Below are 17,536 nucleotides of genomic sequence, written 5' to 3' on the forward strand. Positions count from 1 at the left end.
CATTTTTTATATTATTTAATTTAAGTGTTAGGGACAGAAAGTAACCTATACGTGGGAGGCTAGGAGCCATTTATGTGTTGTAGGTCCCACGGGAGACCAGTATGAAAAAATGTATGCACTCACTAACTGTAAGTCGCTCTGAATAAGAGCGTCTGCTAAATGACTAAAATTTAAAAATGTAGGCCTATAGTTTGTTTTTTGGGGATGTCACTTCTTGCCACTGGGGGGCAGTAATACATAAGGTGATGGGCCAGGACCATAGACTTGGATAGACATAACATCTCTGTATCTGTGTCATAATGGCGTCTCTGAGAGCATGTGCAGCGCCATCGAGGTCATCTCAATCTTGAAATAGTACATTTTCTTCTTCACAGGTAAAATTAATTGGCTGATCCCTCCTGTTGACCTGGCTGTCACCACTCCAACCGGGTCATCAGGGCGATCAGCCAATGAAGTTGGAAGTCCCACCCAATTGACTAAATCAAAATGGCGAAAGTCCTCAATGGCATTGCACACGCTAACACAGGCTTTTGGCCACTAGAGGACTCCGTAAAACTCCATGGCCAGGACATAGGTTTGGACCTAGACTGGTGCAAGAAATATGGTGGAAGGCAACTCTTTCCCATGTTTACACTAATCCAACTGTTAGTAGTAGATGTAATAAGAATCAAGTAACTTTACCTTTATCTGACAGAAAGAGAGAGGAAAAAACAACAAACGAAGTCATGGCACATTTGACATGTTAGGTTTATGTACTATTAAACATGTATCACTGACTTACCCCTTCAAATAGGTGTAAAAGACTCTGCTTCCCTTATCTGTGGCTCCATCTCTGTTGAGCCAAGTGCCAGAGACACACTTGTGTCCATCAGGCAAGCTGCTGCAGGGGTTGGATCGAAGTTGGCTGCCAGAGGATTCAGTATGAATGCGAATTGCTTACACAGTGACTTCAGGAAGACCTGTGCCAACTATTTTGCAACAGTAGTTGACTGCAAGTGTGCCTCAAGGTTGAGAAGGCACCACATCAGACAGCAACTGGCTGTAAGCTTGAAGTTGGTCGATGTGGATTGTGAACAGCTCCAGGAACTTCATAAGCTGCTCTAGCTTGGTCCAGTCACGCTCCGTGCTCCCCCTTGTATTTCTTCCCTGTTAGCTAGTGATAGCTAGTGATAGTGATGCACAAGCTAGGCCTATTTAAACATCGGCATTTACTAGCAACATTTACCGCCAGATTCAGAAGCTCGAAAACCCCATTACAGAAAATTAGATTTTTGCCCAAAGATTAGAAGAAAAAACTAAAAATAAACACAATTTATTATGTTTTTTATTTTATTTTAGTTCATTTTGCAGTCAAAGATAATAGTTTCAGTATAGTTTTAGTTTTTCAAATGTTTTTCATTTTTATTTCAGTTTACTAAATAGTTTACTATAATAACCTTCCTGAGCACAATTAAAACAACCGAGCTGGATTTATTAGAAGCCTCTTTTATTCCCTCCTTCCCCCCTCTCCTCATCTCTCTCCTCTTCTGTCCAAAACAGAGAGATAAAGACTAGCCCCTAATGCCAGTAATCTTGGGCCGAGCTACTTTCAGAACCGGTGAAATGACAGAAGGGAGAGAGGGAAAGAGGGACTGGGAGAGTTTGACATAGAAGCGGAAGAGAGGAGAGGAGGCTGTGTCTAATCTTAGCTGGCGGCGCACAGCTCTGTCGATGTAACAGTGTTTAGGAGAGGCGTATCTCGAATTCCAGCTCTGATGCCACACACACACACACACACACACACACACACACACACACACACACACACACACACACACACACACACACACACACACACACACACACACACACACACACACACACACACACACACACACACACACACACACACATGGCAAAGGGTGCAGAGACAAAAAGCAGAAATGGAGAGCATGAAGATGAATAGAAATTGCAGCTGTAAGACATCAGACAGACAGAGAAACAGTGGAGAGGAGGAGGACAGGAGACAGTAGTCATGGTGAAGTCTATACCCTGGAGGATGCTTGACTCTCTGCTCTACTCTCTCTCTCTCTCTCTCTGCTCTAACATTCTTGCCATAGCATCTCCTCCCACCCCCAACCCCATTTATATTCTGCTTGGTACCCCTCTCTCTCTCTCTCTCTCTCTCTCTCTCTCTCTCTCTCTCTCTCTCTCTCTCTCTCGCTCTCTCTTTATTTTTCTCTAGGTCAGTTACTGACAGAGTCCAGCTCCTCACAGAGTCCCTACTGACCTGCACTAATACCCAGCTGTCCTAACATTGTCTTGTCCTCCCCTCTCTTTCCTTTCTGCCCACCCATCATGTCAACCCTCTCCAGCCATTTCACTCACCCCTCACCCCTTTGTCTTATCCCTCAACCTCTCCTTTCACCCCTCACCCATTTCATGCCATTTCACAGGCTCTCTCTAGGCAGCAACTGGGATTCCCTCCCCATAGTCCAAAGTCTGTGTTTCCAACATGTCTGTGTGACTCTTGCATCTGATGTGTTCATATGTAGTTTACATGCATGTGTGGGATTATGATCATATGGGGAGCGACAGAGGTGCGGCAGGGAGCTCATGGATAGCCGCCCCTACCCCTCCCTTCCTGGTAGGCTTGAGTACAGTTCATTAGTTCACCTTACATAACTATGCTAATGAGTCACTGGTTTTATTGGCCTAATTACACCGGTGGGGATTAAGCAGATAAAAAGTGAATTACATAAGAGAGCAGAGAGATGAGAGCTGTAACATCTGCTCTGCCACATCTTTAGCTCCGCCAGCAAAGCGGCGTGTTGCTATCGCACCGACACCATCTCAACATCACAGTGAGAGGTGTGTGTGTGGGAGTGTGTGTCTCTGTGTGTGTGTGTGTGTGTGTGTGTGTGTGTGTGTGTGTGTGTGTGTGTGTGTGTGTGGGAGTGTGTGTCTCTGTGTGTGTGTGTGTGTGTGTGTGTGTGTGTGTGTGCGTGCGTGCACGTATGCGTAGGCCTAACTCAAGTCTTATATGAGAGTTTTTCTTACCCATTAGAATTTGTTCAGTGTTCAGTCTGAATAAATTACAGTTGAGCTCAGTCTATCACATACCAGTCCTTCTGTAGACTTAAATACAGCTGAAGTCGGAATTTCTTGTTAACAAACTATAGTTTTGGCAAGTCGGTTAAGACATCTACTTTGTGCATGGCACAAGTAATTTTTCAAACAATTGTTTACAGACAGATTATTTCACTTATAATTCACTGTATCACAATTCCAGTTGGTCAGAAGTTTACATACACTAAGTTGACTGTGCCTTTAAACAACTTGGAAAATTCCAGAAAATTATGTCATGGCTTTAGAAGCTTCCTGATAGGCTAATTGACATAATTTGAGTCAATTGGAGGTGTACCTGTGGATGTATGTCAAGGCCTACCTTCAAACTCTGTGCCTCTTTGCTTGACATCATGAAAATCAAAAGCAATCAGCCTAGACCTCCAGAAGTCTGGTTCATCCTTGGGAGCAATTTCCAACCGCCTGAAGGTACCACGTTCATCTGTACAAACAATAGTATGCAAGTATAAACACCAAGAATAAACACCGAGTGGCGCAGTGGTCTAAGGCACTGCATCGCAGTGCTAGCTGTGCCACTAGAGATCCTGGTTCGAATCCAGGTTCTGCTGTAGCCGGCCGCAACCGGGAGACCAATGGGGCGGCGCACAATTGGTCCAGGGTAGGGGAGGAAATGGCCGGCAGGGAGGTAGCTTAGTTGGTAGAGCATGGCATTTGCAACGGCAGGGTTGTGGGTTCGATTCCCATGGGGGGCCAGTATGAAAAAAAAAAAAAAAAAAAGAAAACATAGAATAATGTATGCACTAACTGTAAGTCGCTCTGGATATGAGCTTCTGCTAAATGACGTAAATGTAAATGTAATGTAATGGACCACGCAGCCGTCATACCGCTCAGGAAGGAGACGCGTTCTGTCTCCTAGAGAATAATGTACTTTGGTGCAAAAAGTGCAAATCAATCCCAGAACAACAGCAAAGGACCTTGTGAAGATGCTGGAGGAAACAGGTACAAAAATGTCTATATCCACATTAAAACGAGTCCTATGTCGATATAACCTGAAAGGCCGCTCAGCAAGGAAGAAGCCACTGCTCCAAAAACGCCATAAAAAAGCCAGACTACGGTTTGCAACTGCATATGGGGACAAAGATCGTATGTCCTCTGGTCTGATGAAACAAAAATAGAACTGTTTGGCCATAATGACCATCGTTATGTTTGGAGGAAAAAGGGGGTTGCTTGCAAGCCGAAGAACACCATCACAAACGTGAAGCACGGGGGTGGCAGCATCATGCTGTGGGGGTGCTTTGCTGCAGGAGGGACTGGAAAGATCTTACTTTTTGGAGAAATGTCCTCTGGTCTAATGAAACAAAAATAGAACTGTTTGGCCATAATGACCATCGTTATGTTTGGAGGAAAAAGGGGGTTGCTTGCAAGCTGAAGAACGGGGGTGGCAGCATTATGCTGTGGGGGTGCTTTGCTGCAGGAGGGACTGGTGCACTTCACAAAATAGATGGCATCATGAGGAAGGAAAATGATGTGGATATATTGAAGTAACATCTCAAGACATCAGTCAGGAAGTTAAAGCTTGGTCGCAAATGGGTCTTCCAAATGGACAATGACCCCAAGTATACTTCCAAAGTTGTGGCAAAATGGCTTAAGGACAACAAAGTCAAGGTATTGGAGTGGCCATCACAAAGCCCTGACCTCAATCCTATAGAAAATGTGTGGGCAGAAATGAAAAAGCGTGTGCGAGCAAGGAAGCCTACAAACCTGACTCAGTTACACCAGCTCTGTCAGGAGGAATGGGCCAAAATTCACCCAACTTATTGTGGGAAGCTTGTGGAAGGCTACCCGAAACGTTTGACCCAAGTTAAACAATTTAAAGGCAATGCTACCAAATACTAATTGAGTGTATGTAAACTTCTGACCCACTGGGAATGTGATGAAATAAATAAATGCTGAACTAAATCATTCTCTCTACTATTATTCTGACATTTCACATTCTTAAAATAAAGTGGTTGTCATGAGCCTCTCACTCCACCGGGTTACCACCTTAATTTTCTTCCACTCTGCTCACCACTCTCTCTACTCAGCCTAACTAGCTCCACCTGTCCCTGCTCTGCTCTGCTCTAATTACTCTGCCAGCTGCGCTGCATTACCCACAACCTCTCCCAGTATTTAAAGCCCTGTCTTTCAGCTCTCCTTTGTCAGATCGTCTGCAAAGCTCTCACCCGGAACCTGTTTGCTCGCGCTTCTGGCTCACCCTGGTTTTGTGACCCCGGACCTGCCTGATTTTTGGATACTCTTCTGCCCCAGGAGATCCAGACCTGCTTCTGCCATAACGACTCCTGACTACTCTTCTATCCCGGTAACTCTGACCAGCCTTCTGCCTTGCTACTACGTATTTTGGATTTCCCTTGAACTGTACTGCTGCCTTGTTTCATTCCGCCCTGTTGTGTCTGTGTCTCCCCCCCCCAGGACTTCTGGACCACCCACCACCGGCTTCATAGGACGCATCGCTGCCACTGGGGGGGGCACAGACCCAGCACATTGGACGGGATCCCTGTTACCCCTGGAGCCTTCATTCACTCCCTACTTCCCTTTTCCCTTAAGTTTTAATAAACTTTCTGGTGTGACGCAATTGTGGTCCTCTGGTCGTCTGTCTGAATCGTGACAGTACGATCTGACCATTATGGACTCAGCGCACACTTTCCCCGATATGGAAACCGATGAGCATGAGCAGCAGTTCCAGCAGCAGCAACAACAACTCGCCATGATCATTCAACTCCTCACCAACCTTACCCCAGCCAGTCTGCCCACCAGCCCTGCCCCCGAGTTACCTGCCCCGGTCATTGCAGCCGCTGCTCCGGAACCCAAGATTGGAAACCCCGAGCGGTTCAACGGCGACTCAACCCAGGTCCGGCCATTCCTGACTAGCTGCCGACTTCAGTTCTCCTTGCAGCCAAGGACCTTCGCCACGGAGGGGGCTAAAGTTGGGTATGCCATCACTCACCTGACGGGCCGAGCTCGACTCTGGGGAACAGCAGAGTTCGAACGTCAAACCCCCGCATGTGCAACCTTCGACCTGTTTGCTGAGGAGATGCTGAAGGTGTTTGACCTGGATTCACCCACCGCAGAGGCGTCTCGTGAACTGTTCAGTATTCGACAAGGCAGACGTACAGTCGCAGACCATTCCATCGACTTCCGAACCCTGGCTAGACGAAGTTCTTGGAACACACCATCGTTGGTGGACGCGTTCTTCCATAGTTTGGCTGACTATATCAAGGACGAGTTGGTCTCCCATGAACTGCCTTCCACTCTTGATGAAGCCATCGCACTGACTGTCAGGATCGACAGAAGGATACAGACCCGTCGTCGTGAGAGGGGGCGCCAAGGTCCACCTACTACCGGCATTCGGAGAGATCCGACTGGGCTCCTGTCATCTACTGCCACTCACCCAGGTCAGCTTGATCAGTCTGAGCCTATGGAGATTGGGCGAGCCTCTCTCACTCCTGCAGAGCGCCAGCGCCGCTTCACCTCAAACCTCTGCCTCTATTGTGGAGGTGATGGACATCGTGTGGTAACCTGCCCTTTAAAGGGCCGAAGCTCACCGGGCATAGGGGGAGTCCGGTTGAGTTCAATGACCATCCAGTCCTCCGACCGCAAACCCCTGCTGCAAGTTCACCTCCGCCTCTCTGACTCAACTCACACCCTGGCTGCTCTGGTGGATTCTGGCGCCGAAGCCAACATAATGGACATCAAGCTGGCACGCCAACTGGGACTGGAGAACCTCCGTTTGACACCTCCTATTCCTGCCCGGGCACTGGACGGACACTTACTCGGATCGGTCACTCATGTCACGGCCCCGGTCTCGATGGGTCTGTCCGGAAACCATCAAGAAACTATCCAGTTTCACCTGCTCCCCTCTCCAGGCCAACCCCTCATCCTGGGTTACCCATGGCTCCGCCGGCACAACCCTCAGCTCGACTGGGTGACCGGGGTGATCAGGGAGTGGGGAGAGGATTGCCACCGAACCTGCCTGCTTGCTGCCGCACTACCCCCTCGGCCAGTACCTACTAACTCCGCTCCTGACCTCTCCAATGTCCCAGAATGCTACCATGGTCTCAGAGAGGTGTTTAACAAAGCAAGAGCCACATCTCTGCCCCCTCACCGACCGTACGACTGTGCCATCGACCTCCTCCCTGGAACAGCCCCTCCAAAGGGTCGTCTTTATTCGTTGTCTGCTCCTGAAAGAAAGTCCATGGAGGACTACATCAATGGCTCTCTGTCCGCAGGATTAATCCGTTCATCTTCATCTCCTGCTGGTGCTGGCTTCTTCTTTGTGGGGAAGAAGGACGGATCTCTTCGCCCCTGCATCGACTACAGGGGACTCAACGACATCACAGTGAAAAACCGTTACCCTCTGCCTCTGCTCACCTCTGCTTTTGAGTTGCTCCAGGGAGCCACTGTTTTTACCAAGTTGGATCTCAGAAACGCTTACCACCTAGTGCGGATCCGGGAGGGAGATGAATGGAAAACCGCATTCAATACACCAACAGGCCACTACGAGTATCTGGTTATGCCTTTTGGCCTCACCAATGCTCCTGCTGTGTTCCAGGCTCTAGTGAATGATGTACTGCGGGACATGTTAAACAAGTTTGTCTTCGTTTACCTGGATGACATCTTAATCTACTCCAGAAACCTGTCTGAACACACCCGCCATGTCCAGCAAGTCCTTCATCGTCTTCTGGAGAATTCCCTCTACGCCAAGGCAGAGAAATGTGAGTTTCACGTCAAGACAGTGGCCTTCCTGGGGTACATAGTGGCAGAGGGAAGTATCCAAATGGATCCTGCCAAAGTATCAGCAGTCACTTCATGGCCAGTTCCGGAGAACAGAAAGAAGCTGCAACAGTTTCTGGGGTTTGCTAACTTCTACAGAAAGTTTATCCGGAACTACAGTACCGTTGCTGCCCCTCTCACTGCTCTAACCAGCACCAAGCAACCCTTCACCTGGACCCCAGCAGCCGACAAAGCCTTCAGTACCCTCAAGGTGAGGTTCACCTCCGCTCCCATCCTCCAGATGCCTGATGTGGACCGGCAATTCATTGTGGAGGTGGACGCCTCGGATGTGGGAGTTGGTGCTGTGATTTCTCAGTGGGCTGCGGAGGATAGGAAGCTCCATCCCTGTGCCTTTTTCTCACGTCGGTTGTCCCCCTCTGAGTGCAATTACGACATAGGGAACCGTGAGCTGCTGGCTGTGAAGCTTGCCTTGGAGGAGTGGCGTCACTGGCTGGAGGGGTCCACCATTCCATTTCTCGTTTGGACCGATCATAAGAACTTGGAGTACATCCGCACGGCCAAACGGTTGAACTCCAGGCAGTCCCGCTGGGCCCTGTTCTTCACCAGGTTTAATTTCACTCTGTCATACCGGCCTGGATCACGCAACACCAAGCCAGACGCCCTCTCCCGTCAATTCCAGAAGGATGACACCCCCTCCAAGGACCCTGTGTCGATTCTGCCAAGTCCCTGCATCGTTGCAGCTCTGACCTGGGCTGTTGAGGAACAGGTGCTGGAGGCTCTCCGTAACCAGCCAGGTCCCAGCACTTGCCCAGCTGACCGCCTTTTTTGTCCCCGAAGACCTGAGGTCCCAGGTCGTTCAGTGGGGACATGACTCCCGCCTAGCTTGTCACCCTGGCTCCACCCGCACTTACAACCTGCTCGCCCAGAGGTTCTGGTGGCCCTCTCTGAGAAGGGATGTACGGGAATTCGTCCAAGCCTGCCCCATCTGCAACCAACACAAGTCGTCCTGCCAGCCCCCAGCCGGATTGCTGCAGCCCCTGCCTGTGCCCAGACGTCCCTGGTCTCACATCGCCCTTGACTTTGTCACGGGGCTGCCCCCTTCAAGTGGCATGACCGTCATTCTCACCATAGTTGACCGTTTCAGCAAGATGGCACACTTCATTCCCCTCCCCAAGCTCCCAACCGCCAAGGAGACCGCCCAGGTGGTCCTGGAACACGTCTTCCGGATCCACGGACTGCCTAAGGATGTAGTTTCTGACCGTGGTCCACAATTCTCCTCCGCTTTTTGGAAGGAGTTCTGTCACCTGCTGGGAGCCACAGTCAGTCTGACTTCCGGATTCCATCCCCAATCCAATGGGCAGTCAGAGCGGGCTAATCAGGAGCTCGAGAAGGCACTGCGATGCATGACTTCACGCAACCCCCACTCCTGGTCGCAGCAATTGACATGGGTGGAGTACGCACACAATTCACTGACCTGCTCTGCCATCGGTATGTCCCCTTTCCAATGTGTTTATGGATACCAGCCTCCTCTATTTGCCAGCCAGGAAGAGGAGGTTACTTGCCCATCTGCACTTGCTTTTGCCCGTCGATGTCGCCGCACCTGGTCACAAGCCCGAGCCACACTCCTCAGATCCGTTGCCAGCTACACTACCGGGGCCAACCGTCGGAGAATTCCTGCTCCCACCTACCATGTTGGTCAAAGGGTGTGGTTGTCATCAAAGAACTTGCCACTCAGGGTGGAGTCGCAGAAGCTGGCACCTCGGTTCATTGGCCCATTCCCTATCATAAGAGTGATTAGCCCAACTGCTGTCCGGCTCCAACTGCCTAATTCCCTGAGGGTGCACCCCACTTTCCATGTGTCTAAGATTAAGCCCATCCATGAGAGTCCGCTGGTCCCTGCTGCGCCTTGTCCTCCTCCTCCACGGCTCGTCGATGGTGGTCTGGTTTACACCGTCCGCCGCCTGCTTCGGTCCAGACGGAGGGGTAGGGGTCTCCAGTACCTCATTGACTGGGAGGGCTATGGACCTGAGGAAAGGACCTGGGTGCCAGCTAGTCGGATTGTGGATAGGACTCTCATCACCGCTTTCCACCAACGGCATCCTGATCAACCTGCAATCCGTAGGGGCCGCCCCAGAGGGGTCCCTAACCGTCCTGCCCGCTCGGCTTCCTGTCCTGTGCCTGATCCTGTCTCGGGACCTGTCCCATCTCCCGACCACGGCCCTCCGGCTTCCTCCGAGGATGAGGACGTTCACTCGGACCGTTCGGAGGAGTTCTAGCCCTCCTCCAGCTCCCCTCCTCCTGCCCGGCGTGGTGTTGCTCTTGGGACTTCTGGGGCCGTCCCTTGGGGGGGGGGTTCTGTCATGAGCCTCTCACTCCACCGGGTTACCACCTTAATTTTCTTCCACTCTGCTCACCACTCTCTCTACTCAGCCTAACTAGCTCCACCTGTCCCTGCTCTGCTCTGCTCTAATTACTCTGCCAGCTGCGCTGCATTACCCACAACCTCTCCCAGTATTTAAAGCCCTGTCTTTCAGCTCTCCTTTGTCAGATCGTCTGCAAAGCTCTCACCCGGAACCTGTTTGCTCGCGCTTCTGGCTCACCCTGGTTTTGTGACCCCGGACCTGCCTGATTTTTGGATACTCTTCTGCCCCAGGAGATCCAGACCTGCTTCTGCCATAACGACTCCTGACTACTCTTCTATCCCGGTAACTCTGACCAGCCTTCTGCCTTGCTACTACGTATTTTGGATTTCCCTTGAACTGTACTGCTGCCTTGTTTCATTCCGCCCTGTTGTGTCTGTGTCTCCCCCCCCCAGGACTTCTGGACCACCCACCACCGGCTTCATAGGACGCATCGCTGCCACTGGGGGGGGCACAGACCCAGCACATTGGACGGGATCCCTGTTACCCCTGGAGCCTTCATTCACTCCCTACTTCCCTTTTCCCTTAAGTTTTAATAAACTTTCTGGTGTGACGCAATTGTGGTCCTCTGGTCGTCTGTCTGAATCGTGACAGTGGTGATCCTAACTGACCTAAGACAGGGAATTTTTACTAGGATTAAATGTCAGGAATTGTGAAAAACTGAGTTTAAATGTATTTGGCTAAGGTGTATGTAAACTTCCGACTTCAACTGTAGATACAGTGCCTTCAGGAAGTATTCATACCCCTTTACATATTCCAAATTTTGTTGTGTTACAGCCTGAATTCAAAATGTATTTTTTATTTTTATTATCTCACCCATCTACACGCAATACCCCATAATGACGAAGTGAAAATATATTTTTTGAAATGTTGGTAAATCTATTGAAAATCAAATACAGAAATATCTAATTTACATACAGTACCAGTCAAATGTTTGGACACACTTTCTAATTCCAGGGTTTTCCTTAATTTTTTTACTGTTTTCTAAATTGTAGTTACTACACAATACTAACCTAAATGACAGAGTGAAAAGAAGGAGCCTGTACAGAATCAAAATAAATTTTATTTTTGAGATTTTTCAAATAGCCACCCTTTGCCTTGATAACAGCTTTGCACACTCTAGGCATTATCTTAACCAGCTTCACCTGGAATGCTTTTACAACAGTCTTGAAGGAGTTCCCACATATGCTGAGCACTTGTTGGCTGCTTTTCTTTCACTCTGCGGTCCAACTCATCCCAAACAATCTCAATTTGGTTGAGGTCGGGGGATTGTGGAGGCCAGGTCATCTGATGCAACACTCCATCACTCTCCTTCTTGGTAAAATAGCCCTTACACAGCCTGGAGGTGTGTTGGGTCATTGTCCTGTTGAAAAACACATGATAGTCCCACTAAGCCCAAACCAGATGGGACGGCGTATCGCTGCAGAATGCTGTGGTAGCCATGCTGGTTAAGTGTGCCTTGAATTCTAAATAAATCACAGACAGTGTCATCAGCAAAGCACCCCCACACCATAACACCTCCTCCTCCATGCTTTACGGTGGGAAATACACATGCAGAGATCATCGTTCACCCACATCGCGTCTCACAAAGACACAGCGCTTGGAACCAGAAATCTCCAATTTGGAATCCAGACCAAATGACACATTTCCACCGGTCTAATGTCCATTGCTCATGGTTCTTGGCCCAAGCAAGTGTCTTCTTATTATTGGTGTCCTTTAGTAGTGTTTTCTTTGCAGCAATTCGACCATGAAGGCCTGATTCACGCAGTCTCCTCTGAACAGTTTATGTTGAGATGTGTCTGTTACTTGAACTCTGTGAAGCATTTATTTGGGCTGCAATCTGAGGTGCAGTTAACTCTAATTAACTTATCCTCGGCAGCAGAGGTAACTCTGGCTCTTCCATTCCTTTGGCAGTCTTCATGAGAGCCAGTTTCATCATAGCGCTTGATGGTTTTTGCGACTGCACTTCAAGAAACTTTCAAAGGTCTTGAAATGTTCCGGATTGACTGACCTTCATGTCTTAAAGTAATGATGGACTGTCATTTCTCTTTGCTTATTTGAGCTGTTCTTGCCATAATATGGACTTGGTCTTTTACCAAATAGGGCTATCATCTGTATATCCCCCCTACCTTGTCCCAACACAACAGATTGGCTCAAACGCATTAAGAAGGAAATAAATTAAATAAATTAACTTTTAAGAAGGCACACCTGCTAATTGTAATGCTTTCCAGGTGACTACCTCATGAAGCTGGTTGAGAGAATGCCAAGAGTGTGCAAAGCTGTCATCAAGGCAAAGGGTGGCTATTTGAAGAATCTCAAATATAAAATATATTTTGATTTGTTTAACACTTTTTGGGATACTACATGATTCCATATGTGTTATTTCATAGTTTTGATGCTTTCACTATTATTCTACAATGTAGAAAATAGTAAAACATTATTAAAAACCCTTGAATGAGTAGGTGTGTCCAAACTGTTGACTGGTACTGTAAGTATTCAGACCCCTGAGTCAATACACATTAGAATCACCTTTAGCAGCGATTACAGCTGTGAGACTTTCTGGTTAAGTCTCTAAGAGCGTTGCACACCTGTCCCCACATGCTTCAAGATGGGCACCATTGTTCCTGTACCCAAGAAAGCAAAGGTAACTGAACTAAATGACCATCACCCCGTAGCACACAGCTCTGTCATCATGAAGTGCTTTTAGAGACTAGTCAAGGATCATATCACCTCTACCTTACCTTCACCCTAGACCCACTTCAAGTTGCTTACCGCCTCAATAGATCCACAGACGATGCAATCGCCATCACACTGCACACTGCCCTATCCCATCTGGACAAGAGGAATACCTATGTAAGAATGCTGTTCATTGACTATAACTCAGCATTCAACACCATAGTACCCTCCAAGCTCATCATTAAGCTTGAGGCCCTGGGTCTGAACCCCGCCCTGTGCAACTGGGTCCTGGACTTCCTGACGGGCCGCCCCTAGGTGGTGAAGGTAGGAAACAACATCTCCATTTCACTGATCCTCAACACTGGGGCCCCACAAGGGTGCATGCTCAGTCCCCTCCTGTACTCCTTGTTCACCCAAGACTGCATGGCCAAGCACGCCTCCAACTCAATCATCAAGTTTGCAGACGACACAACAGTAGTAGGCTTGATTACCAACAATGGCGAGAGCCTACAGGGAGGAGGTGAGGGCTCTGGGAGTGTGGTGCCAGGAAAATAACCTCTCACTCAACGTCAACAAAACAAAGGAGATGATCGTGGACTTCAGGAAACAGCAGAGGGTGCACCCCCCGATCCACATCGACGGGACCGCAATGGAGAAGGTGGAAAGCTTAAAGTTCCTTGGCGTACACATCACTGACAAACTGAAACGGTCCATCCACGCAGACAGTGTGGTGAAGAAGGCGCAACAGAGCCTCTTCAACCTCAGGACGCTGAAGAAATTTGGCTTGGCACATAAAACCCTCACAAACTTTTACAGATGCACAATTGAGGGCATCCTGTCGGGCTGTATCACCACCTGGTACGGCAACTGCACCGCCCGCAACCGCAGGGCTCTCCAGAGGGTGATGTGGTCTTCCGAACGCATAACCGGGGGCGAACTACCCGCCCTCCAGGACACCTACAGAACCCGATGTCACAGGAAGGCCAAAAAGATCATCAAGGACATCAAATCAAGTCAAATCAAATTGCATTTGTCTCATGCGCCAAATACAACAGGTTACACCTTACAGTGAAATGCTTACTTACAAGCCCTTAACCAACAATGCAGTTTTAAGAAAGAATACCAAAACAAATCACAAAAAAATACAATATAAAATAATACAAAATAGAAGTAACAAATAATTAAAGAGCAGCAGTAAAAAATAACAATAGCTAGGCTATATACAGGGGGTACCGGTACCGAGTCATTGTGTGGGGGCACCGGTTAGTCAAGGTAATTGGGGTAATATGTACATGTAGGTATAGTTATTAAAGTGACTATGCATAGATAAAAAACAGAGAGTAGCAGCAGCGTAAAAGAGGGGTGGGGGGCAATGCAAATAGTCTGGGTAGCCATTTGATTAGATGTTCAGGAGTATTATGGCTTGGGGGTAGAAGCTTTTTAGAAGCCTCTTGGACCTAGACTTGGCGCTCTGGTACTGCTTGCTGTGCGGTAGCAGAGAAAACAGTCTATGACTAGGGTGGCTGGAGTCTTTGACCATTTTTAGGGCCTTCCTCTAACACCGCCTGGTATAGAGGTCCTGGATGGCAGGAATTTTGGCCCCAGTGATGTACTGGGCCGTATGCACTACCTTCTGTAGTGCCTTGCAGTCGGAGGCCGAGCAGTTGCCATACCAGGCAGTGATGCAACCAGTCAGGATGCTCTCAATGGTGCAGCTGTAGAACCTTTTGAGGATTTGAGGACCCATGCCAAATCTTTTCAGTCTCCTTAGGGGGAATAGGTTTTGTCGTGCCCTCTTCACGACTGTCTTGGAGTGCTTGGACCATATAAGTTTGTTGGTGATGTGGACACCAAGGAACTTGACATTCTCAACCTGCTCCACTACAGCCCTGTCGATGAGAATGGGGACATCCTCGGTCCTCTTCTTTTTCCTGTAGTCCATAATCATCTCCTTTGTCTTGATTACGTTCAGGGAGAGGTTGTTGTCCTGGCACCACACGGCCAGGTCTCTGACCTCTTCCCTATAGGCTGTCTTGTCATTGTCGGTGGTCAGGCCTGCCACTGTTGTGTCATCGGCAAACTTAATGATGTTGTTGGAGTCGTGCCTGGCCATGCAGTCATGAGTGAACATGGAGTACAGGAGGGGATTGAGCATGCACCCCTGAGGGGCCCCCGTGTTGAGGATCAGCGTGGCTGTTGTGTTGTTACCTACCTTTACCACCTGGGGGCAGCCCGACAGGAAGTCCAGGATTCAGTTGCAGAGGGAGTTGTTTAGTCCCAGGGTCCATAGCTTAGTGATGAGCTTTGAGGGCACTATGGTGTTTAACGCTGTGCTGTAGTCAATGAATAGCATTCTCACATAGGTGTTCCTTTTGTCCAGGTGTGAAAGGGGAGTGTGGAGCGCAATAGAGATTGCATCATCTGTGGATCTGTTGGGGCGATATGCAAATTGAAGTGGGTCTAGTGTTTCTGGGATAATAATGTTGATGTGAGCCATGACCAGCCTTTCAAAGCACTTCATGGCTACAGACGTGAGTGCTACGGGTCGGTAGTCATATAGGCAGGTTACCTTAGTGTTCTTGGGCACAGGGACTATGGTGGTCTGCTTGAAACATGTTGGTATTACAGACTCAGACAGGGAGAGGTTGAAAATGTCAGTGAAGACACTTGCCAGTTGGTCAGCGCATTCTCGTAGTACACGTCCTGGTAATCCGTCTGGCCCTGCAGCCTTGTGAATGTTGACCTGTTTAAAGGTCTTACTCACATCGGCTACGGAGAGCGTGATCACACAGTCATCCGGAACAACTGATGCTCTCATGCATGTTTCAGTGTTACTTGCCTCGAAGCGAGCATAGAAGTAATTTAGCTTGTCTGGTAGGCTCTTGTCACTGGGCAGCTCGCGGCTGTGCTTCCCTTTGAAGTCTGTAATAGTTTGCAAGCCCTGCCACATCCGACGAGCGTCAGAGACGGTGTAGTATGATTAGATCTTAGTCCTGTATTGACGCTTTGCCTGTTTGATGGTTTGTCAGAGGGCATAGCGGGATTTCTTATAAGATTCCGGGTTAGAGTCCCGCTCCTTGAAAGTGGCAGCTCTACCCTTTAGCTCAGTGCGGATGTTGCCTGTAATCCATGGCTTCTGTTTGGGGTATGTACGTACAGTCACTGTGGGGACGACGTCATCGATGCACTTATTGATGAAGCCAGTGACTGATGTGGTGTACTCCTCAATGCCATCGGAAGAATCCCAGAACATATTCCAGTCTGTGCTAGCAAAACAGTCTTGTAGCTAAGCATCTGCTTCATCTGACCACTTTTTTATTGACCGAGTCACTGGTGCTTCCTGCTTTAGTTTTTGTTTGTAAGCAGGAATAAGGAGGAAATAATTATGGTCAGATTTTCCAAATGGAGGGTGAGGGAGATCTTTGTACGCGTCTCTGTGTGTGAAGTAAAGGTGGTCATGAGTTCTTTTCCCTCTGGTTGCACATTTAACATGCTGGTAGAAATGAGGTAAAACAGATTTAAGTTTCCCTGCATTAAAGTCCTCGGCCACTAGGAGCGCTGCCTCTGGATGAGCGTTTTCCTGTTTGCTTATGGCCGTATACTTATGGCCGTATACAGTTCGTATACAGCATCGGTTTGTGGAGGTAAATAGACAGCTACGAAGAATATAGAAGACAACTCTCTTGGTAGATAGTGTGGTCTACAGCTTATCATGAGATACTCTACCTCAGGCGAGCAAAATCTCGAGACTTCCTTAGATATCGTGCACCAGTTGTTGTTTACAAATATACATAGACCGCCACCCCTTGTCTTACCAGAGGCTGCTGTTCTATCCTGCCGATACAGTATATAACCCATATGTTATTCATGTCATCGTTCAGCCACGACTCGGTGAAACATAAGATATTACAGTTTTTAATGTCCCGTTGGTAGGATATTCGTGCCTGTAGTACGTCCATTTTATTATCAAGCGATTGTAAGTTGGCCAATAGTATCGATGGCAAAGGCAGATTAGCCACTCATCGCCGGCTCCTTACCAAGCACCCCGATCTCCTTCCGCGATATCTTATTTAATTTCTACTGCGAATGACGGAGATGAGGGCCCTGTTGGGTGTCTGGAGCAAATCCCTCTTGTCCGACTCATAAAATACAAATTATTTGTCCAGTTCAAGGTGAGTAATCGCTGTTCTGATGTCCAGAAGCTCTTTTCGGTCATAAGAGACAGTAGCAGCAACATTATGTACAAAATAAGTTACAAACAATGCGAAAAAACACACAAAATAGAACGGTTGGTTAAGAGTCCATAAACGGCAGCCATCCCCTCCGACGCCATGCACCGTCAACCACCCGAGCCACTGCCTGTTCACCCCGCTATCATCCAGAAGGCGAGGTCAGTACAGGTGCATCAAAGCTGGAACCGAGAGAATGAAAAACAGCTTCTATCTCAAGGCCATCAGACTGTTAAATAGCCATCACTAGCACATTAGAGGCTGCTGCTGCCTATTGAAATCACTGGGCACTTTAAGAAATGGAACACTAGTCACTTTAATAATGTTTACATATCTTGCATTACTCATCTCATA

The sequence above is a fragment of the Coregonus lavaretus genome, assembly GCF_964263955.1.
Source record: "Coregonus lavaretus genome assembly, chromosome: 8".
NCBI lineage: Eukaryota > Metazoa > Chordata > Actinopteri > Salmoniformes > Salmonidae > Coregonus > Coregonus lavaretus.